The sequence below is a fragment of the Manacus vitellinus genome, unplaced genomic scaffold, assembly GCF_001715985.3.
Source record: "Manacus vitellinus isolate BGI_N305 unplaced genomic scaffold, ASM171598v3 scaffold_15_pilon, whole genome shotgun sequence".
NCBI classification, from domain to species: Eukaryota; Metazoa; Chordata; class Aves; order Passeriformes; family Pipridae; genus Manacus; species Manacus vitellinus.
Genome location: NW_021939122.1, coordinates 289797 through 314747, shown reverse-complemented (window position 1 = coordinate 314747; position 24951 = coordinate 289797). Strand labels below are relative to the sequence as shown.

Below are 24951 nucleotides of genomic sequence, written 5' to 3'. Positions count from 1 at the left end.
CTCCCTTTGCAGTCTTTCTTTATAATTAAAAAGCATTTCCTAGAAGTCGCAGTGCTGTGCCAGTGTAATCCATAAACTTACTTTGTTTTGCTACAGACACGACGGTGGTTTTGAGGTATTTTGGTGTATTTTCTTAAGCAAAGTTTGGGGGTTGGTTTATTTTTTTTAATGGCACTTAGCTCACAAGAGTCGGAGAGTACCCTTTATAAAGAGGATGAAAGAGACTTCAGCATGACCTTTAACTGAAACAAAATTTAGCATTTGGCCCAGGAAATTTTGTTATAAACCTCAACAGAATTCTTATTATTTTTTTCTAATTTCATTGTTACAGGCATGAAAACCTGTAATACTTAAACTCCTGGACCAAATCTCAAAAGCTTGGGGGTGGCAGAGCTGGGCTGGAACCCCAACCCAGCCTTAGATCTGGTCTTCCAGGCTTGGTCCTGGGACTCCTAAATGCTCTTCATTCATTTCAGGTCTGTTCACTGAGCTCCTTCAAATGTTGCCATGTTATGCAGGAGAACAGAAGCATGATGTGTCTGTATTTTTATTGCAGGAAAATGGATCTTGTTATGTGAGGGCGTTGAGGAAACAGTCCCCAGCTACCGAGAGGAAGAAAGGCCAGTAGGAAATATTCAGGTAGGAAAGCTGTGTGTACCATCAGGGGGGTGAAAACACTTGTGGGGCTTCAGTCTTTTTACAGATGCTGTGTCGTGTTTTATGCTTCAATGGCTGATCTGGTCACTATCAGAGTTTATTTGTTGTTTTAAGAAGAAGCCCTGTTTGGTCAATTGATTGCAATAACAAAACACTGCAAGCAAAGCCCTCAGCATAAACATTCCTTGGGCTATCCCTGGTACAGTATTGATCCTGATACAGAATACAAACAAATTACTCCTTGCATGAGCCATTCGAGCTATAAAACAGAGCAGTAATATGTTCTACTTGCTGCCAATAAATGTGTATTTATAATAAACAAAGCAGAAATCTCTGAGTAGAAATGAACAGTAGTTTCAATAATGCATTCAATATCTTATGTCCAGCTGTTGTACAGAATTAAAAAAAAAAAAGCAGAGTGACCACTCTAGGATTTCTGTTTTCTCCCTCATTAAGAAAAATAATCTTTGCAGACTTGTTCTGTTGCTGCTTTTCCTTTGCTTTTAGGTTTTTATTTTTAATATTCTAAGTATTTTATAAAGCCATAGGTAAGCTCATTTTTGCCTTATTTCCAGTGAAGTTCATTGCTTCTCAAGAATTTGGCCTACATCGAATTTTCTTGTGGACTAGCTGCCTCTCCTTACACTGCTATGTGGGTCATCTCTACTTTCACTCCTTGTCACATCCCCGTGGCATTTCCTTATATTGGGAAGTAACATTAAAGACACTTTGGTGTATCAGTAGTTGTTTTGAATGCAGCTGGAGTAAGGGAGGGTGCCTGTACCCTGTGACCATCAGCACTGAGGGTGCATGGACGATAACTGAACCCATTTCCGAAATGAAAAAAATTAATGATCATCAGAACATAGATTTTTTTTTTTTTAAATCTGCTTTACCGTGCTCATATGAGTCTCCTCATCCATATTTTCAGTGCTGCACTTTGATGAGTTACAGACAGTTGACCTCCAGGCATTTCTTGATGAACATTTCTGTCTGCTCTCAGCCTTGAAAAACTCAACCTTTTCAAGAGCTGTATGGGAGAAAAATGTGTAAGACTAATATTTATAGGCTGAAAGAGATGGGAGAGGAAAGACTAAAGTGTAAAACTTGCTTCCAGCAGAAATGCCATCCCTCTTTTACCTCTGATAATTAGAAGCATTTCTGACATGACTGCAAAGCAAGTTAGTGGTGTGTGCCTGCCATTTACTGTGCATTTGTACTGCAGGACTGTTTTCCTTCGTGTGTGGTGATGCTTTCTTCTATTTTGTTTTCAGACAATCACAAATTTCATCTGATACTCTCGTATTACATTATGATTCATCCATGCTCTTACATTTTAAACAATCACTTCCAAGTACTTACACATGATTGTTTGTAAAAATACGAGGTTGTGATTCTAGTTCGCGTTTTGAGTATTTTATTTTTTCATAATGTTTAACAGAGCTCATTTGCATAAATCCTTTCATTAATAATTCTAACTGAAATAATCCTGGAAGACTAAAAGAAAGAGAGGTTTTAAGTTCCATAATTTTATATATAAAATCTTGGTTATATTAAGAAATACTGCAGTACTGATTTTAACTCTACTGTTAGATTTAGAGGACATTGCAAATAGTTTTTAAGAGGTGCTTTAGAAAGTATACGGTATTTATGTCCCCTGAATATAGGTCTATTGTGCTGGTCTTAGATAGTAAGAAAATAATATGTGCAGGCATAGAAATGCAGCAAATAATTAACAAAAAGAAAACTCAACACCAAACCCCACCACATCAAGAAATACACTGTTTTTAAAACTGTGTTCTTGAAAATTTCCTGGACGTTTCCCAAGACTTGAATCCTGGTTTTCAAAAATAAAATAAAAATCACCTTTTTGATCTGTGAGGAAACTTGGGAAAGAAGTCCCTTGCTGTGCCTTTGGGTCATGTGGCCTCACTGCTGTAGAGCTGGAATGTTTGCCATGGTATTTCCGGAGGCTTCATAAACACACAGAAAGAACAGTGGAAGTTAGGAGGATTTTTTAAAAAATTATTATGTTCTCCCCCCTCTTTTTTTTTTTTGCAGGCTAAATTCATTGCACTTTAAATGTGGGGTTTTTTTAGGAGTTCAGAAGAGTTTTTATTTGATCAGTCCAGTGAATTTTAATAATTAACCTGTTTCTTAAAGAACAAAGTTAAATGATATTCAACAATTTTTTAATTGCTGATTTTGTCTAGAATTAGTTCTTACTAAATGTAACACCTGGCAACCTACATACTGAGCCTAACTCTGTTGTTTAGATGGTCTTCATGGTTTACTTTTGGCACGTGTCATTGTTAGTGGCATTCAGGAATCTGACTTGATAGCTGTCATCTTGCACACTAGAGTAATGCAGACAGAAGATGGGCACTCAGAGGAGGTCACAGTGAAGAGCCATTTCCTAAACCCTGCTGTGGTGTCGTAGAATCCCGAAGTCAAATCAGAAAAGCACAGAATTAGTTATGGCTCCTGGGATATGAGGGTTAAGATTATGCAAACCTCTTCTTTCTAGCTGTAGGAATAGCATGTGCTCCTTTTTAGGCTTTGCAAACACCAGCTCAAACTGGGATTATGAGGACCTCAGTGTGCCTGTAATGCCATGGATATGTTATGTCTTAGTGGCAAGGTGGGCTGAAGGGACCCTCCAGTCCCTTTTACACCCTGGGCTGCCAGAGATGAATCTTATCCTTCTCCCTTCCCCTTTCAGCCTAACTACCTGTTGAGCAAGGGCAGAGAACTGATCTGTTTTAAAAATAACCTAGCAAAAATGGGGAGGGAGGGGGAGGATGAATTGGAATATTTTTAGGTTAACCAACTCCATTCTCTACACAGTACCATAAAGCTGTCCTAGCACTACTGGGGGGATAGGGAGAGGGCAGAGCAACAGGAGCTGGTAACAAGTGGCCAGAGATAGCTGCTTGTTCCAGATTGCCTCTGTGAGAAATCACCCCAGCAATGTGGCTGGGTATTCCATGAGGCTGCTCAGGACATGGTCAGTGGGAGGTAAATAACCATCTCAAAATGGGCTTGTTGCTGAGTCAGACTGTTTATTGCATCAGAAGTTACAAGAAGGCAGCATAGCTTGTCTTAGAGCTTTCCTTTTAGCATGAAACAGTAGATTTCCCCCTCGCCATTCCCCCCTTCCCACACTCAGGCTCTGAATGGGCACACTGAGTTGGAGCCTTCATAGATCTGGAATTGAGCAAGGGCTTCGCTTCTGCATTATTGTCAGGTCTTCTTTGCTTATCCTTCCTGTCCACTTCCAAACATTTTGAATGCTATCTTTAAGTGTGACTAGTTATTTAATGATATTCTCCTAGTCTGGAAGCATATGAAGTGTAGAATCATTTACTTTAATAAAGGTCTATGTTTTGTTGCAATCAATTATGTAATGTCTGATTGCCACAGTTGTCATATTGTCTGACTTCTGTGGGTACCCCGCATACCTGTGTGGACACAGCAACACAAATGTTGGATAATAGAAGAAGGGAAAGAAGGAAGAGGAGCAAAATCATTCAGTTGAATAGCTGTCGAGGGGTTTAGGGTAGGAAGAGTACGACAAAGGCACGGTAGGAAGAAAGGGTGGAGGTTTGAGGAAGGGAAGTTGTCCCTCTGTTTTGCTGACAAAAATAGATATAAGAAAATATGGACATCTTACAGTCTAAAAGAAGATGGAAAGAACTGGTTGAGGTGGTTGTAGTGATAATTTTGGAAGTGCTTCCATGCTGTAGGGGCAGACAGGTACAGCAATTGCCATCTAGGCCACTGATGCTTGGGTCACTTCTGTTCTCATTTCTGCAGTTTCAGATCTGTAAAGCTGAGCTCAGACACACTTGGAATAGGAAGGTAGCCAGCTGAACTGGTAGCATTCCCACTGTTTTCTGGATGCTCTGCTTCATTCATGTCAGTACTGGGGGGCAGGGGAATGGGGCATGGGAACTTCATTTGTTCCCCACTGTTCACCTGGTGATTATTGTTAGAAAACTCTTGGATCCTGTGACATAAATGACATTCTATGATCACTGGTCAGTCTTTTGCATTGGTCTGGCCTAGGGTAGTGGTACCTACTGGCCTGTAGCTAGAGCAGTTGAGAGGGAATGGGATGAAGTTGAGAAGTTGTCCTGAAGCTATTGGACTATAGTATGTGGGGAAAAACACAGTTTCAAAGATCAGCTTAAGTATAACTGTCCTGCAATTTTTTTAAGTTATCTTTTGTAAAAGTAAACCATGACCCAAAGGTAAACTGTGTTTTAAGCTGAGCATTATCTGCTTGTATATGTGGGGAGTTTTTTCCAGGTGAACACACAGATGTGTATAACTGAGTAAAATCTTAGTAACTTTTTGCTTGAGTTGTCTTTAGTGTTGTACTTTTTAGTAAAATGTCTTTATGAGACAGTGAAAAGACTTTATAATTTTGTAATGATAATATGTATGTCTGAATAATACTTTTCATACTGTTTGGCTTTGCCCCTTGCCATCTAAGGGTTCCCAAGGCTTTATAAGGAAACTTACTTAGGCAGACCAACAGGAATCATGGTTTAAACTTGCTCTCAAAGCTCTGTGTTCCTAATGGCCTTTGACAGTGGCTGGGAAAGATGTCACTTCAGCATAGTGAAAAGCAACCCAAATAAATTATATTTTTGATGAAGGTTTCTCTATCTGGATGAATTGATACTGGCAGGACAGTACTGGTCAAAAATAGAAGGTCCTTCTGCAGACACATTGCAGACTATCCTGGTTTTATTTTGTCTAAACAAAAAGCAGTGTACACATACTGAGTGTAAACAGGCCTTTCAGTCTGAGGTACTTCCTTTGGCAGATGGCTTCTGATTTTTTTATTTTTTTTCAAAGTAAGTATTGCTTTGAAGAGAGACCAAATAAAATCCATATTCAAGTATTCTGTTTATCATGTGACTTCATGGAAGATTGCTGTATCCTATACTAGACTTACTTTATGATGATATGGACAGGATTTTTATGGCCTTATAAAGGATGCTATCTTGCATTCCTCTCTGCAAAGAAGTATTTCCAAAAGAAATAATACGCAAATTGAATATTTATTTTTGTTCAATACAGAAGTATTCATAGCTAACTGGCAAATATTTTACTTCTCTACCCTCCCTTTTTTCCTTAATCTTGTTTAACTCCTCAGTGTTTTCTTCTGACTATTAGAAATATGTTCTTCTAGGGTATTTTAGATCAGCTGCTTTACAAGCCAAGAATTTGTATCTTTTCACTGAAAGCATGTGTAAGGAAAAGGACTGAATGGTTATTTGACTTACACAGCTTGCACATATGTATTTTGTATATTTTGGATATATTAGATGTGTGTGTAAATTGAGATCCTGTTTCAGAACAGTCTGTCAACGGTTGACAGCTATATATGTATTTTTAAATGACTGACAAATTTTAAATAAGGTTACATTAACCTGCAATAATAATAATGTTGAGGATTTTAAGACATATTTCCTACTGAATAGTGTTTAACTGAATTCCTCTATTTAATCTTATTGAAGTTAGTAAGTTCAAGGTATAACTGTTTTTTCACACATTTTGTTAGGCCTTGATATTTCTGACAGCACAGCTTTCTTTTTCAGGCCTTCAAGTAGGAAAAGAGAAGGTTGTTTCCTTCTCCAGACAAAAGAACAGTGCAAGTGTAATCTCAGCTCTCAGTTTTTCTTTTGTCTATGTCTCTTAACCTGGTATGATTAATTGGTCATGTTTTTAGAAATTTATGAAAGGATAGGGAAAAAAGAGGAAAAACATTCCTTTGAAGCAAGTATCAGTGATTGAAATGCTGCCTTGAATCACAAAGATATGTAGGACTGAGATCTGTGTTACCAGCGTGAAATGCCAGCAGGTGTGTAGCCCAAACTGATGGTCACGTGCAAGTATTTAAACTAATTGTACTCTGCTAAGAATGTGTAGGATATATATCTGCACCACAGATCAAACTAAGGCTTTTCAAAGACAAGATTTTAAGCTAACAAATAATGGAAAACATCCATGTATATATAATGTAATTAAAAATCTCAGAAGTCAAAATAAACCTAATTAGTCTGCAGAATCTGAGTATGTGGAGTGTGTCTACCACACCTTGTGGGGTTCCTTCTCTCTGTTGCTTTTACCTGTCCCATACAGCAGAAAGCTTAAATAACTGAAAACTAAAAATACTCCTTTACAGTGGAGTGGGAGGAAAGAGAACACAGGCATGAACACCACCTTTCAAAGATGCTAAGTGTTTGCCACAGCAACAGTCTGTTGACAGAGAACATAGCAAAATAATTATGTGTTGGTTAAGGTGTTTTCTTTTGTTGCCTTAGAACAGGGCCCTTTAATAGAATTTTGTCTTGCCCATGTGCTCTCTTATTGGGTGGGCAGAAGCTCACTAACTTCTGTAGGTTGGTTGCTGCTAAATGTAGTCTAGCAATGACCATTTTATTACCGTCCTTTTAAATGTAAACATTCTCAGTTTCTTCAGGCGCTCTTCTTACAACATGCTTTCTTTTTCCCCTGATGATTTTCACTGCTACCCTTTGATTTTTGTCTCATTTTGCTCTGAGTCTGTAAGTTTCTCTTACATACTATTGCCAACCACCAAACCATCACTGCTCCTTTAATACAAACTATGGCATCAGAAGAGCACTGTTTTCTCAGGTCCCAATTTGATAACAGGTTTCCTTCTCTGAGCACATTCCTCTTTTGAACTGTTCAAATGTCCACCAAACAGAGTGGATTCTTGGTTGGTGGGATGGATGCCTGCCCGTGCAGAGTGTCTGTTTAACATCTACAGTATGATAATGGGAGTGTTTTGGTCATTATTGCCCTGGACCTGATAGAAGCTGAGAAGCTAGAGATGGAATGCTCTTTATCAGTTCGTAGAGTCTTAGAGTCTTTGCTCTGCCTTTCCCTCACACCTTTGGCCTTTCTGGTGCCTAAGATCTGTCTGGTGCCTTTTTTCTTATACTGCCTCTGAAGTTGTCACCTGGAGACCTTCCCTTTCCCTCCATCTGCTCAGAATGCTCAGGTTATGTTGGTTTGCAGTCAGAGCATTTTGGAAGTTCAGGTAGAGGGAAATTAATAGTGCTTGCAGTAGAGGGATATACCCCAAGAGAAGGTGTGCTTACACCAAGTCTCGTGGGCAGATATGAGCTTGAGCTGCTCATCTTCAGCTGCCCACGTTCTGTGTGGAGCCAAACCAGAAGCCCCATATCCATCGTTAGCATTGTGTTGAGCTCGAGCTAATAAGCTCGGTCTCTTGGCAGGATGTGTTAGATCAGGCTTACTGCTGTGCTAATTGTGCTTACACAGCTTCCAGTTTGGAGCTGGCTCATTTACAGCTGGCTTGGATGGTGGCCAAGAAGGCTCGCCTCTGCCTGCAGTGTGCCATGTAGACATGCACACATCCAGCACTTGAACGTGTCTGTCAATAGCAGGAAATTATATTTGGAGGGAGGGGAAAAATCTTTGGCCTGGCTGCAAACATAAACAAGGACAATATTAATGAATGAGGAAGTAGGTAACAGTTTTAATAAGGAGAAGGTTTGATTATTCCAAATTTAGACTCATAGCCACAAGTTGTTTTCAGCCCCTGTGTTTGGCCCTGTCTTGTTCCTCATTTGCCACTGGTTTTGTGGTGTTGTTTTTTTTCTTGTTACAGTATGCCTTGGGAACGTTTCCTGGATTTAAGAAACTTCACTGTAGAAGTGAGCAGCCTGGTATTTTAACTGGGAAACACAATGTTAACGGCAAATATGGGCAAAATTTCAGAGGAGAGAAACTTGCTTTTATGATTAGCCCATGCACTGTTTTTTGTCTTCCCTTACTTCATCTGTTAGTAAGTTAGTTTGTCCATTAGCTATAATATAGTGTCAAGGACTGGCCCATCTTAGTGTTGAAGTTTTGTAGTTTCCTAAAGGTACTGGATACTCACTAGTAACAGGAATTATACAGGAAGAAGAAACCCAGAGCTGTAAAAAGTTCAAGTTTGTTTATTTAGGTTTGAAAAACTAGAGCTCGGAATTACTTGAAAGCCACATCCTCAACTGGCATAGATCAGTTTCATCAGTTACCAGCAGTTGTGTTATTTACTTCAGCAAGAATTCATCCCCTCAATTATTAAGAAATCTTCTGTCTGTGGAGGAGGGTGGTGGTGGATGGGAACATATGAGTGTGTATTATATAAATATAGAGAAAACTGGGTTAGTCCATTTATTGTGAAATAAGAAAAGGATTAATCAACCACATCACTATGAGCTCTCTTAATATTTGAGCCCATTTTCCTCAAATTATTTTTTTAGTCACAAACATCCATGCATCGCTGCATTAACTTGCTTGACAGTTTAGAGGCCACTTCTCCTTTTGAGCAAACCTCAAAGAGACAGTAACAACCTTCTAGTTCTAAAATCACTGTTATTAAAACAACCAGGGGAATGTATCTCTGCAAAGACAGAGCTGAATAATGATTTAGCTCCCAGAATTAATTTGAAATTTCAGCAGCACTAAGTAATATTTTAGTGGCAGTATAATCCTGTACATTACATATTAAGTCTGCAGACTGCACTACCAGAGGAAGAACCCTGCAGTATTTAAATGACACTGTAACACCAAGGTATTATATTCAGGTCATTAGGGGGCATTTTACAGGATTGAAGTTATCTGGCAGAATGTCAAGGGTGAATCATATAATCTCTGTTTCTTTGCCTCTCCAAATATGTAGATTAAGGGTTTAAAAAAAATAAATTACACCTGCTTTGCCAGTGTTCCTTCTCTGCCCACTCTATCACCTGTGAACCACTTGCACAGTCAACAAACACAGAGAGGAAGGGAAGGGAAGGGGAGCAGTAGATATAGATGGCTCAAATAGCAGGTGATGTAAGTGGAGAAAGCAGTGTACTGAGGGTTGTGTTGTTTTTTTTTTCCTCTGTGATTCAGAGCAATTGATAGATAAGCATAAACCAAAGTATTTGGCTTTTGTGGCAGGTGTCAGTGGGTGTCCAGAATGATGAAAAATGATGAGTCCCAAGATGATTGTTTTCCAGAGCAGATCCCTAACACTAACCTTATGAAGAAGCAGGGGCACTCTTGCAATTGAATGTACCAAGGCAGATGGATGTCTCTCTCCCCTTTGTGCCTTAGAAATTCCTTCTAAATTCATATGTGTGGCCCCTCATAATGATTTTGATACCTCTTTTCAAATGTACTCATCGTTCAGACAGCTCTGGTTGAATTTAGAGAGAGATTAGGCTGTGAAAAGCATGTGTTCTCAGCAGCTCATTGCTGCCTCTGGCAGAAGTTGCTGCCATTCAAATCTGCTAGCTAGATAGTTCACATGATTATTCTGTGCACCATTAGAGACAAACTGAGCTGGGTTAGTTTAAACATGTAAATAGCTTTAGATCGTTCTTTCTGCAAGAAACATATAATCATCACAGAAGTAGCCTAGCTGGCTGATACGCAGCAAATTTCACGAGAGTCTTTCCCTTGTCTTTGGGTTGATGCAAACATTTGTTGAAAATAAAAACAATAAAAATGGATCACTGGAGGCAAGTGGAATTTAAATAATGTCTAACTTCGGGTGGTGGGAATGGCGATGGTGGCAGGCTAGTTGGTCAGGGGTTGATTAACTTTTCAACCAACAAAGTGACCATCATAAAAACAGGACACATGGTTGTGATCTTTCTGTGCTCAAAAGTGGTCAAGGGAGGGACCCCCAAGAACAGTCTGCGTATTTGAAGAGTTTGTTTTCCTCTAGTCTAGAATATGGACCAATTTGTCACAGGGTAATACCTGTTTTCTTCTTGCTGCACTCCATGTGATGGGAAATATTAGAAAGGTCTCAGGGGCAAGAGGTGTACTTGCTGCTGCATAGCAGTGCTTGCAAGGTGTGCTGAGGATACCGGAAATTATCTTTACAGGTCTTTCCAAAAATAGCCTTAACATCTTACTAGGGAATGGTGCAAGACTTAGATTTGTAGAGAAGCGTTGGGAATGGGAGATTTGCCTTACTTGGCAGACCTGCTGCTGTAGGAGGCTTTGGGGCAGATCTGCAGGTGAAATATGGCTATGGACAACAGGTTCATAAACAAACACAAAGAGAAGCTTATATTCCTACTGACATCTGACTGTGGCTGCTGAGGAGTAAAGGCAATAAACTACAGATAATAGCTGGGCTCATGTACCCTGCCTGCATCATATCTTCTGCTCAGATACTGAGTTAGATGGATGACTGGATTAACCCAGTATAGCATGTCTTCTGTTTCTATTGCTTTCACATATATAACAATACTTCAAACATTATTCACACTGTATTTTAAGTTACTTCAGTACTCCTCACTCTGCTTCCTTCTTTTTTTTTACATGAGAGAAGGCTAAACTGAGAAAAGACTAAACCTTTATTTTCATATATATAGCCTACTTTAACTGAGGATAAAGTTTCTGTTTAGATTTTGAGGACTGTTCTCTCCTGATCTTGATGTTGCTTTGGTTGTCTCCAGATTTGTTTTAAAATGTACAGCAGGAAGCCAGTTCTGTCCCACCATTTCTACTGGGTGTTTTTTCAGGCTAAAGGCAGTGGGCTTTCCTGAAAAATGTCCATAGACAAAGAACTCTCCAGAGCATGTCTCTTCTGATCTGTGCCATTAGCAATTACTCCTATGAGCTGTCATTTTACAGTAAAAATGGAAAATGTAAAATACTGATTACATATGTAAGTACAAGAAATGTACATCTGTATACTAGCTCTCCAAAGCTTGTTGATAAAAATAGATTACAGTCACATTTTCCCTCCTAATGTGGCACAACAAGTAATAGTTTTGTTCTTGAGGAAGTATGTATGAACCCATAAAGCTATGAGCTTGTGAAGAGAGCTTTATTCCAGCTATTTTGTTGAACAAAGTAACATTGGAATTTTTCCTGAATAAGGGATATGTGCTTGTTATCATGGTGCAGCCTTGAGCAGTACCGTGAAGTTTAAGATGAGAGAGATCTTTGTATATCAATGTACCAGGTATTCACTATAGTTTATGCATACTAGCAATACACAGTGGCCTGACACTTGTGTTACTATGCCACTTGTACTGCCTTTTCAGTGTATTTGCTGATGCTGCAACACTTTTTGCACCAAGTTTTAGATAATTCAGCGTCTGCTTTTCTCAACTGAAATAATAGTGCTGCTCTCACTGGTGGTACACTGCTAAAGCCTGTTTTCCTTCCAGCTCACTGAAGGCAGACATCTGGAGTACAGTCTTCACTGTCCTTGGCCATTCCATCTGTTGTGACTTCCTTTGATTGCTATCAGTTTAAAGCATTGCCAGCTATGGTTTTGATCCAGAAACTTGCCAGCCTGGACCTCTAGCTTCCTATAGGGACTGGTCAGGAAAATAGGAAGATTGTAGGGCAAACCGCATTATTTCATGAGATGATGTGTATATAATAAGCTCTGAATAATTACACAATAAAGTAATCATCCAGCAAATTATTATGCTCCTCAGTAGGGAACCTCAGTAATAGGTCTGGCAAAAATAGAACTTTTCTTTTAAGTCATTGTCAAAGTATTTTTAAGTATTAACAGTGTTTATTTAAAGTTGAACTGATACCAGGTTCACTTTCCAGTCCTTTGTAGAATGAAAATCCTTTGCTCAGAATGAATCCTAATGATGAATTGAAGGTAATTTAGAAATAGGGTTTGCAGTGGAGTTTCATTTCCATGTTTATTCCCTTCATCCACAGTGTGGTGCAGGATTGTAGATGTTAGTTTCAAATAATATCTTATTAAAGACTTTGAGTAACAATTAACTACCTGGTTCTTCAATATTTTGGGTGCAAGCCACCAGAATATTTGTAGATGTGATGCTCTCTGATGGAGATCCTGTACTTTGCAGTATGGCTGCTTTCTTACTTTTGGAAGCTTGCAATGGGTTCTTTTTTGGGCAACGTGCGTGCACACATACACACACAAAGCACATTACCTGACTGAAGCTTCAGGCTAAAGTGTGAGCCCAAGTGTCATACATATAATGCCCTTTGTATGAAATGTGAAGTAATGGCTCAGGTGTAGAAGCTGTGTGTATGTTTATGAAACGTGAAGGACAGGCACAGCCTGTGATTTCCAGTGTCTTATGAAAAAGGGTGTGTGGTAAGTCCACGCTATCTTCAAAACAAACTTTTCATGTTCTTGAACTTTAGACTTCTCAGTCTTTAAAAGTGGTGTGAATGACAGAATACCTTAAATACCTCCATATGTGTTTATATTTAGTAGGTGTAAAAGCACTTTCACAATGGTAACTTACTGCAAAGGAGAAACATCTGCTGAATTAATTTTCATGAAGTAAGTGGTTCTTTTACGTTTCTGTGTTGTGAGGCCTCCTAGCCAAGAGGGGAAGAAACATACAGGTATCTTTTAAATAAGTTAAACAAGTGAATTATGGGTGAATAAATATGTGTGACAAAGAGATAATATAAGGAGAGCAAAAAGTGTTCATACACAAAGAACAGTGGATGGTGCCTACCTCTCCATCACGATCCCAAATGCTAGGAAAATCAAAGGCTTAATTCTTACTGGAGAGACTGAAAGAAGGTCGAGTTCAAAAATAGCTCTAGGTCAAAAAGGAGGGAGGAGAAAGAGACAGTATAGTTACTGAGATGAGTAACTTCAGATAACGTTTGAGTGTCTGTGATGTCATAGAGAGAACTGCTGCTTAGGAAGAGACCTGCCTTAGCTTATATTTTCAGTACAGAAACACATGATAGCACTACCAGAAATGTGCTGCTCCGGGTGCAGGTTGTCATTATACCCTATTTACTGGTTTCTATTGATTCTTCTTTTCTGTGTGTGTGATGCTGGGACTTGTGAGGCCACATGCCTTGGTTGTCTTGTGGCAATACGCCAAGCCATTCTATAAATCCTTTTTCATGAATTATGGAGAAAAAAACCTGTGCTAGACTTTTTTAGGAGGACAGCGAAGGCTCTTGTGTAATTTAACCCTTATTCTTGTCCTCAGCTGCGCCCTCACTTACACAGCTCTAAATTGACATGAATGTTGAATGTATGCTCTAGTCCTTATTATCAATGTATCACTTTGAAGTCATGACTGAACTTTTTTTTGTAATGTAAGGATACAAGAGTTTTCAAGTCAAACTGTACAGAAAACAAGTCAAAACACCTTTTTCTAAGAGAAACTGAAACTTTTGGTTTGAAAATATTGCTATCTCATATTACTGTGAATGTTTACACTCTTTGAACCTTACCAATTTCCTTGCCCTAGGAATAAAAGCTGAGTAAGAACCTGGGTAACTTGTAAGAAATGCTTGTCTTAGAGATAAATGTCAATGTGGCAGCTTTTAGGACTAGATGTTATGTAAGGATTTGTATTTTTTTCTTTGGTAGAACCTGACCAGGTAGGAAATATCTAGTTCCATCTGTACCTTACTATTACACTGTTCAACTCTGATCTGCAAAGCCTCTAGTGGGAGTAAAAGAGTGATTTGATTTCTAGACCATTATTTTTGTGTCCCTTGGCTCTGCTTGCCAGAAGGAATGCTAGTTCAGTAGCACCAAGTCTATTTGGAGGCCAGTAACTGGCAGTGTACCCCAGGGCTCAAAACTGGTTTTAATCACAGTTACAGAATATGCTGAATTGGAAGGGACCCACAAGGATCATTGAGTCCAACTACTGGCCCTGCACAGGACCATCCCCAAGAGTCACATAATGTGCCTGAGAGTATCATCCAAATGCTTCTTGAACTCTGTCAGGCTTGGTGCTGTGACCACTTCCCTGGGAAGCCTGTTCCAGCAACCAGCCTCTCTCCAGGTGAAGAACCTTCTTCTAATATCCAGCCTAAACCTCCCCTGACACAACTTCAGGCCATTCCCTCAGGTCCTGTCACTGGTCACCACAGAGAAGAGATCAGTCCCTGCCCCTCCTCTTCCCCTCCCAAGGAAGTTGTAACTAATGAGGTCTCCCCTCAGTCTCCTCTTCTCCAGCTGAACAGACCAAGTGCCCTCAGCTGCTCCTCATACGGCTTTTTCTCAAGGCCCTTCACCATCTTCATTGCCCTCCTTTGGACGCTCTCTAAGAGCTTAATATCTTTCTTATATTTGTGGTGCCCAAAACTGCCACAATATTCAAGGTGAGGCCGCCCCAGTGCAGAGCAGAGCAGGACAATCCCCTCCCTCGACTGGCTGGTGATGCTTTGCCTGATGCCCCCCAGGACAGAGTTGGCCCCCCTGCTGCCAGGGCACTGCTGACACACGTTCAACTTGCCATTGACCAGGACCCCCAAGTCTCTTTCTGTGGCACTGCTTTCCAGCATCTCATTCCCCAGTCTGTCCATACATCCAGGGTTGCCCCATCCCAGGTGCAGAATCCAGCACTTTGTCTTGTTGAACTTCATCTGGTTGGTGATTGTCCAGTCCTCTCATTTGTCAAGGTCTCTCTTCAGGGGCCTCCCTGCCTTCAAGCTATTCAGCATCTCCATTAGTGACCTGTGTGATGGAGCACAGTGTACCCTCAGCAGGCTTACGTGGAGGAATGGCTGTTAACACCAAAGGGTCGTGCTGCCATCTGGAATGACCTGGACACTCTAGAGAAATGGGCTGACAGGAACCTCACAAAGTTTTTCACCTGGGGAGAGGAAGAGCCCCAGAGATCAGTATTTGTTGGGAAAGCAGCTTTGCAGAAAAGGATTTGGGTATTCTGGTGGAACCCAAGTTAAACATGAGTTGACACTGTGCCCTTGCTGCAAAGAAGGCCAGTGATATCCCAGACTGCATCAGGCACAGCATTGTCAGCAGGTTGTGATCTTTCCCCTCTGCTCAGCACCAGTGAGGTCATGCTTGGAGTGCTGTCTCCAGTACTGGGCTTCTCAGTAAGACATGGATATACTGAAGAGGGACCACCAAAGGGCCACAAAGATGCTGAAGGGACTGAAGCATGTCACATAAGAGGAAGGGCTGAGAGCTGAAGCTTGGATAAGCAGAGGCTCAGGTAGGATCTCATACATGTATAAAAATACACGAAGGGAAGGTGCAAAGAATAGGGAGCCAGGCTCTGTTTAGTGTTGCCCAGTGACAGGACAAGAGGCAGTGGGCACAAACATCACCCATTCTGCTATTCTGTCACTCTGGACATGTTTTCAGTGAGGTGGTTTCTCATGCACCAGGACTTAGACAGAGGTAAACAACTGATTTTTCTGTTAGCTAGGTTTGGCTTTCAGTGAACTTGGACCTTCATAATTTCAAAGATGACCACAGAATGAAATCTGAGGGAAATTGCATAGTGAGCATTGTGAGGCCAGTGTTGTTGCTGCAAGATAAGGTGGCTTTGTAGGTGGTGTGGCCTGAAGAGTGGGGATTGGGTGATAAGTTATGAAGTGTTTATAGCAGCAGAAAGGGTTTAATGTTGCTGAGAGTTCTTTCCTAAGTGCATTAAAAATCAAAGTAGTGGTGGATTTAATCCCAGACACGTGTTACAAGTACTTTGACTAGATACTCTCTGGATTTAGAAACAATGTAGGACCTAATATGCCAAGGAGGAAGGATTTATTTAATTTTTTTCAAAAGCAGCTGATACCTCTAGTTAGTTTTTGAGGAAGTAAGTGTCTTTTGCAGGCGTCTCAATACTTTAGCCATAATTTTAAAAAATTTTTAAAAAATGTAAGGCATAATGCTATCGAATGAGATAACAGTCTGAAAACCCCTGCTCAATAAACTGATGTGTTCTTCAGGAAATTGATGATATATCAAAAGCTGTTTCTTCAGATAGCAATCACTGACTTAGCTTCCCAAAATGAATGTGGAATTCTAACATGGAGAGAAGGCTGTGTCTGCTTATAATGGTGCTGGGTTTGTGTGCAGAGTTCTGGGATTATCTTGAAAGGGGTTCTGACACACAACAAAACCAGTGAAAACTTTTTCAGCCAGCAGTACTGTCTTCTGACTGTGCACATTTCTTGTTTTATGTGTATGAGATCAATTTAAAGATGATTCAATATTTTCTTTTGTTTTCCCCTTTTTTTTATAATGACCAAATATACTGGATGAAAACAGATCATCCAATTAAAAGATAAGCTATATATTTAAGATGAAGCATATTCTCTCCTGCAGGAGTAGAACTGTGATTGTATGTCTTTCTAATTAGTCTTTCTGAAGAGGGCATAGAAAGGTTCGTCTGTTGTGGTGGCAGTGGTGTTTGGTGTTTTTTTCTTTTGAAGTAGCTCAATGTTTCTTCAAGTAATCTATTTTGTGGCTAATCTGGAAGTCTTTGCCACTGCTGTGAAAATGAAGCAGCATTCACTGGACCAACCAGTGTCTTGCACTGAAGTCTGTTGTTGGAATGAACAGCAAGACACACGTGCCTGACCCTTACAGGGTTTGTGTATAACAGACTGTCTTTCTTGAAAATGAGCATTTGTAGGTTTCTTCTGTTTGAACTGGAAGTCACTGTTGGAAGGGGTTCTCTTCATTCACAGGGAGGGAGGCATGTTGCTGTCCCTCCCAGTGGGGCACCAGGGCCCCAGAGGTCAGCCTGAACCCAGGGGATCTACTGGGAAGTGTGAAAGCTTTGGGGTGAACTTTAGGTTTTCAGGTGTGGGCAGATGTTGTTTAGTCACTGAGTGCATTTCAACCCTGTTGAGATGAGCTTTATATTTAAATGCTGCATAACATAGATGAACATTGCTTGCCTGCACTGAGTCACTGCTTAGTTGACCAAATACAGGAACAAGCTGATTTTTGCACTCAGCAGTTTTTTCACAAATGGACATAATTCCCACTAGTTCCACTTTGAAATCTATCTAAAAATAAGTGATCTTTAGTGTTTGCACATGATGTCTTAGAGTCATTAATTATTTATCTGCATGACTATGTGTGTGAGAAAGGATTTGATTACCCCTGTTTTACAGGAGACAGATAGGGCATAAATTGACTTGTAGACTGTGCCTGTGCTATGGTAGAGTGCTCTACAGAATGACTCTGTCTTAAAGCTTTTCAAAAGCTGCAAGGAAGGGTGTTGCTCATTGTGCTACACTTTATTTTTGGAGGATTCAAAAGCAAACTGCTGTAATCATCGAACTAGAAGGAATATTGCCTTTTCTCACGATTCCTTAATTCTCTAGAAGTCCTTATCAAAAATTGTTAGTGTTTTCAAGTCTCATAATGGTTTAAGAGTCTTGTGTCTACTGAAGGAAGCCCCAACCAGCTCAATTGTTTCTTTTGAGGGCAAGGTGCTGTGTGTTGTTTGTGCAGCCAGCCTTGGCAATGCCTTCCCCTCCCCAACTTCTTTGTCCCCCTTCTTCCCTTCCCCCGCCTCCCCAATTATTTTTCCAGAGACCTTGGCTTGCTGCTTCTGGGGCAGCAGCAGCAGCTGCTAGTGCTGTCCTGTAATTCTTCCATCTCGGTCACAGGGGACTGGAAGGGAAAAGACGGTCTGTCTCAGCAGCAGTCCACCAGCTGCCGCTACAATCTATAATGCGTAAATTTGCAAAATATAGCTTTTAATTTTGCTTTGCAGTCAGCATGAAAAACTAGAGTGCACCACCACTGCCATCGTTGATTGATTAATAGAAATATATGCTCCCTGCTCCCTGGTTCAGACTTGGATAAAAAGTACTTGGAAGTGGCTAAAAATAAAAGGTAAGAAACCTGACAGACTTTCCCACCAACAGAGTAATTAACAACACATTGTTATGTATGTGTGCTTGAGAATATGCTCTAGCTTTGTAAAAGCTGTTGAGTAATGCAAAAATTTTAACTAAATTAGAGTATAAAATTATGCTTAGGGTCACAATACTTTCTGAGTACATGGATAAGCAGGACTTCTTTGTTATAGTGTCAGTGGACCGAGGGAGTCCCGCAGATTTGAGCCTAAGAGGCTTTCCTGAAATTGTATGTTGAAACACATTTTTGGTTTTGAGATTTTTCTTAGAGAGAAGGAGAATTGAAGAATAAGCAGTGTAGTTACTGTTCTTTCTCTGCTGGCAATGAAGTTGGAGTAGCAATAGAAACAGCTTGTTTCGTGTCCAGTCACACACCTTAAGTAAGGAAATGGCACATAGAAAGAGTAAGCAGCCCCCAGACTTCCACTGGGAATGGATTTGTAACCTCTTTAGTGTGTGTTTATGAATGATGAATCTTTTAGTTGGACCATTCAAGAAGAACCAGACATAATATGGCCAAAATTTGTGAAAGAACTTGTTTCCACTGCATAGTTTGACTCAATGGGTTGTTCAGAAGACTCGAACTATAAAACAATATTCATCCATAAAAATAATTCATGTTGTTGTGGCCCACATTGTTGGCTAAAGAAAGGCTGTTGTGTGTATAGCTGAGAGAATTAATTTTATCACAAGTCAGTTTTGTAGTTGATGTCCCTAGAGACCCTGTTGCCTCTTCATTTTTCTTTAAATGCTCTCAAGTCCTTTGTTGTGGAAGTTGCATGAGAACCCTAGTGAATGAAAGACAGAACAGAAACCTTTGTGTGCCAAGTTGTTATGGGGACCATGAGATGGGCTTCCTTGCTGGTAGAAGAGCTCGTGGCAGCTGGCTACCTGCTTTCCTCAGTTGGTTTCACTTGGGTAAGGGGCTCAGAGGAGGCAGCTGCCCTGTTGGCCTGCCTGCTCAGGGCTGTGTGAGGGCTCTTTGTGGTGGGGTCAGCTGCAGGCTGGTGCCTTCCCGCATGTGGAGCAATCACAGATCTCATTTTGTCAACGTGTCCATGTTTTAACCCTTCTGCTGAACATCTGTGAGTGTACTAGTGTGCAAGCTGGATTTTTTTGCTACCAGTTAGAATATAATGGGTCCAAACCAAAGCTTCAGCTGCAAATTTGTCAGGATTTGGGAGAGACCTTACCTTTGTGGACACCCTAACTCTGTCAGTAAAGGTGCAGGATAACCTAGTACCCATCCCCAGAATTACCAGTCCTGATTTCTGTACATCTTATGTGACACTAATGTTAGCAGCCTTAAGTAAAAGCATAAGCAAACCCTAATCTCACAAGACATACTACTTTGAATAAACACATTGTACAGACATGTTGGCAGAAGTAAACTAAACTAGATGTGTCTTTGGGACTTGAAAGAAAAACAATTTAAAATAGTTTAAGGAATGAAAAAAGCATACTACATGCATATGTGTACACATACTGTCTTAAATTTATTGGAGTTTTTTAGCATGTGAAAAATACAGACCCAAGTGTATACCATGCCTTTGAGCTCCTGGGAAAATACAGTAGGAAGAAATTACATAGTGACCCGTTTTTCAGGCACTTGGGAAGTAAGAGAATGGAAGAGGAGGGTTTTTTTGCTCTTAAGTCCATCCTGGTTATATTTTTTTAAAATAAATGCAGTATACTCAAATATTTATATAAATGCAGTGTTCAGTGGTCTCACTTCATTGGCCGGAGAAGTAAAATATAGCAAAGTGCACACAGTTTGTGTCCTTGGATTTCAGTGTTTTGGGTTGGCTACCTGCTCACTTGCAGGGAGAGGATAGGAATGAAATGACAGAGGCTCTTCACAAGTAAAAACCAGCAGAACTCTTGAAAATACTATTTTTAGACACACTTTACAATATCGCGTATTACTAGTCTGTCAAAGTAGCAGAAATTAACTATTGAAAACCATTTGTGTTTAACCTTTAAAGAAAGACCGCTGGAATATGTTTTAAAACTCAAGTGGTTGCAAGCTGGATTGAAGCTTGCCAGCTTCTGACTAAGTGGCAACAAAGACCTGAAGGACTCTCACTAAAGTTTCTAAGAAAGCCTGTTGCCCTTTCCAATATGTATTTTGATTTGTCTTCCTCTTGCAGTAAAGGCATCTATCTTCTGCCAGTGCTTTCTGAGCTATGCACTGAATTCTTTTGAAGATGATTGAATTTGCTTTTTATTGACTTTTCCTTCCCTTCAAAATTAATATCTTTATTTTAACATTCAAACTCCCAAGCACAGCTTCTTTCATACAGAGATGGTTATCTTGGCACTACAAAAAAAGCCCTTACTAGATACTGATACTTACAGCACGGGCTGTTTTCCATCCATTCTGCGAGGACTGATTCTTAATGAAAAGAACAGCTTTAAAGTCTCAGTGAGAACCAACCTTTCCTTACTTCTGCCCCTGTGGGGATTTGAGCAGCTTCTGCAGCTTCCTGCTTTGACACTGTATGCAGGGGATGGCACTTTGGGGGCAAAGCTAACCTGGGAGTAATTGAAGAGTGGTTTGGAGGGAGCACTAAAATTTTTCAGCAGTTGCAGTCTCACTGGGTATTTCCTATGTAACTCTCTACATCAAAGTGAGAAAGTGGCCATTACTGTTGTATCCTGTCTATGAAACTTTGGCTATGGGCAGCAGGCTCATAATCCAATCTGTAGATTCATTCTGGTGCTTAGAATAAAACATTTTGAGACGAGAACAGTCAGAAATAGATATTAAAAGACCTTTCAGAAAGGGGACCTAAAAGCATACTGCAATCTCCCTGAAAGAATATGGTATCTAAACAGTGAGAAACTTAATTTCTTAATTCCTTAGCCACAAAACTCCTTGGCAGTCAGACCTCTTAAAACCCCATATTCCCCAAAACCTTTTTAAGGGAGGGAAAACAAAATATAAGTTCTGAGCTTGCCTAACACATCACTTGGGATAGCATTGCTTTTGTTTGTCCTTAGTAATGCCATATTAGGAGCCAGAGGATAATCTTTTGCTCTAAATTGTTTTCCTATAATATCTGAGGCTAAAATCATGAGTGGAGAAAGGCTATTCTGAGTCTCTCGTTTTGCCTGCTGATACAAGCATGATTTCATTATACAAACATTTGCTCCATTAATTGTGATTATTCCTAATCCTCCATTTTGCTTAATGGCAAAACATTTCACTGGAGGGAAGAAAAAAATTAGATTAAAGTAAAGACTTTCAGACAGTAAAGGCTACTAATTGAAACCTGCAAGGGATACCCCCATCATGGAAATTCAAAATTACAAAAGTTATTACTGATGTAACTGGAGTAGTGATACTTGAAAATCCTCGAGCATACACTTTGCATTAAGTTTTTGTGTGTTTTATGTCAAGGTTGCTTGTGTTTTTCTTGCTCTGTAAATGTAAGGACATAATTTTAATAAATGTGCACGCCTAGTGCTATGTGTGTTTGTACAAAACATGCATTTTCTTGTCTTCTCATGGAAAGGAGAGGTTTTGATTGTGCATATGTGTCTATGTGGACCTCTGAAAGGAGATAAAAGGCAGATGGGAATGCTAGAACATTTTGGTTCTGTTTCTCTCCTCTTTCCTTGTTTTTTTGCTGGGTTTAGAGCCTGTCTTCCCCTGCAGTAACCTTGCATTGAGGTCTCGGAATAAAATACTTTTCCCTGTGCAAAGCTCACATGTGTGTGTGTTTCTATTTTGTTCCCCACAGTCTGTGGTACACAGCAATGTAGAGATTTTACAGTTTCTATTCTCTAGAGGCTGATAATACTTTACCCAAAGGAAGACTGAGGCATGTGAAGGTTTCCCTACCTCCTCTCCCTCCTGCAGCTCCTGCAGGAAGTGCAGAGCAGTGAGCTGCTCCCTGGAGCTCCTTTCCCCTGTGACAAACCTCCGGCTTGCAGGCACGCAGATGGGCGTTGAGTGCGTGAAAATACAAATGTTGATACTTATCTAAGAAACATTGTGTGCCTTCACTGAGCCAACAGTGGTAGGACAGCACTTCATAAATGGGTTTTGAGGTTGCATAGCATTTGTTAAGGCTCTTTAAAGGAAGAAAATAATATTCTAAAAGACAAGATCCGTCCATATTTGTCAACATTTTTTGTTGGTTTGAAGAGTTTAAACCTACACAGTTCTGAGTTCTTGGGCTTTTTTTTTGGTTTCTTGATTTTGACACCCTTTTGGATGTGTAGTACAGCATGTAGGTTGTGTGTGTCATGAAGGAACCCCAGTAAAATGTAAATTCACGGGGTTAAAATTGCTTTTCCTGAAATTATCTATTCTCTGTGTTTTCTGTTCTGTGTCTCCCTCCATTCCCCCACCCTCAAGTCCATTAGGAGTAAGTTGGATTAGCTCGATGACTCTTACCAGACCTCTTTTTCCTGTTACCCCCAGATAAATTTATGTGACTTAGAGTGAACTTCAGCACAGCCTTATTCCTGCTGGGGACAGGAGCTGCATTTGCTGAAACTCTGTGTTGGTGAATAGTACCCCACTGTGTTCTATATGGGAAAGTGTGTGGGTGGCAATTTACATGGTAAATAAAGGCAGGCAGGGAAGGAAGATAGCTAAGCTTATGTTTTTAATGCTTTAGATCTCCTCAAAAAGTATCTGTTGAAAATTAGCAGCAACAAATATCACAGAAGGAAGATTGGTGTAGATTTTTCTATTTTTAAGAGTCAATCTTTAAATAAAAGGATTTTTACATATGTCTGTTGAGAAATTGAATTTATTGATTTAACTTGTACTGATTTTGTGGTAATAGCAAATAAAGACTGTACCTGCAACTATTCCATTTAAGGATAAATGGAAACCTTTTATTTAATCAGCAAAATAGACTCACAGTCATCTGAAGAATCACACACATCCCCCCTCCTGCCACCCTAAATAGGTTCTTTGCTTGTTTGTCATCAAAGGTGTAGGGAGGCAATGTGAATTAGATGGCAAGGGACTAGAGAGAGTGTCAGGAAGTATTGACATTCTTATTTGTGGCGTGTATCTACTATGTGACCTTGGACAAGTCTCTTCACCTATGCCATATCCTGTTATTAGATTATAAATCTCTGCTGGGAGAATGCTTGTCGCAGTTTGCTTTTGTATCTGGCAAAGAGTCTTTTAGATATTATTGTAAAACAAATAATAGAAATAAGGATAAAAGGGGGTGTTTTTGGAACACTAGCCTTTGGTGGAGATAGGCATTTCTATTTAACCTTGCTCTGGTGCCCACTCAGCTGAAAAAAGGTTCCTTCACTCTGTTGTCTTCCTAGCAGCAAAAAACCCCAAACCCTAAACTGAAATTTGCTATATATTCAGCTAAATAATGTTGTTGAGTGACTGTGTAGTCCTTGGAAAGTTTTGCAAATGCATTCTAAAATGCAAAAACCCCCAGTACATGAATATTTGCAGTATTTTGTCTTTGATTAAACTAAATACCTTTCTGTGGCATTGTTGTATAAATTGTGTATTTTAACTGTGGTTCACAATATCTGTTTCCTTGGGGAAAGGCTTGTCATTCAGAAATGGCCAGTCAGTGTGATAACTGTTAACCCATGAACATGCTAACAAGCACAGCTCACGCTGCTCTGGGACAGTGACTGGCTTATTCCATGTGACGAAACTCCTGTTCCAGTTCACCTCTTGTTTTGAACCGATATCCTTCATGCTTGCGTTGACGCTGGAAAGGAGGTTCACGTGGGAGACTCTCCCTTCCAGTTCACTGACTTGCATCCAGGCCACTTGCAGATGCTGCCGTGCGGAGAAGCTGCTGCTCTGTGTGGAAGGAGAGCTCGTTGTGTAACACGGCGGCTGGGCCGGGGTGGTTGGCCACAGGCTGAGCTCTTTCCCTACAATAAGTTTGATGAGCAGTGTGGTTGATTTGTGGGAATCCAGCTCTGTCTTTTGCAGGGTTCAGTAGCAGAAATTTCATGGATTTTCATGTCGGTGGGAGGAAAACCTGACATGCTTCTGGTTGGAACTCTGTCAGATTTTTTTCTAGAAAAGCGTGCAAATACAGGGGAGCGCTTTTTTTTTTTCTGTTTAAGGAGTTTTTGAGTATTTTTGAGTGGTTTTGCTCTTGGGTTGTTGGGGGTTTTGAGGTGTTTTATTTGTTTTTCTTTTATGCCGTTCAGGACACTGAAATTATATTTTTCAAGTTTTTGCTACCAACACACTACCAAATTTTTAAAACGGAGAGAGATTAAGATTTCCAGGTAATAGTCACTTAATTCTAGGACTTGACTCTTTAACTACAAAATAACACTTTAATTCAAAATAGCATAAGAAAGACTGCTTTTTAATTGTTTTATAATGTCAGAAAGGATAAATATGTAATTCTAATCTATGCTCCTGCATACAGCCAAGAGTCTCCTTTCCAGTAATATTTCTGTCAAGCTCTTTAATTTGTTGAAGCCTTTAAAAGATGTCATGTGATGTAGTAATTTAAAAAGTGAAAAATGAAGACAGTAGAAAGAGAACATACCTGACATGAATACAATGTAGTGTGCATGTGGTTCAAATTGCTTTGGATATTATTCCTATGCAGTTCCTGTTTGTTCCTTGGGCGTGACTTTGCTAATAGAAGCGAGGGT

General features: G+C 40.0%; 1 protein-coding gene across 6 annotated transcripts in view; it reads left to right on the top strand.

Moving 5' to 3' along the window:
• Positions 1 to 24951, top strand: part of ZMIZ1 (zinc finger MIZ-type containing 1) — a 347188-nt gene that overhangs the window by 118513 nt on the left and 203724 nt on the right. For all 6 annotated transcript variants that reach the window (XM_018068949.2, XM_018068952.2, XM_018068955.2 and 3 more), the window contains one exon: positions 557 to 639. The gene's annotated coding sequence lies outside the window, so the exon portion shown is untranslated. The remainder of the gene's footprint in view (positions 1 to 556; positions 640 to 24951) is intronic.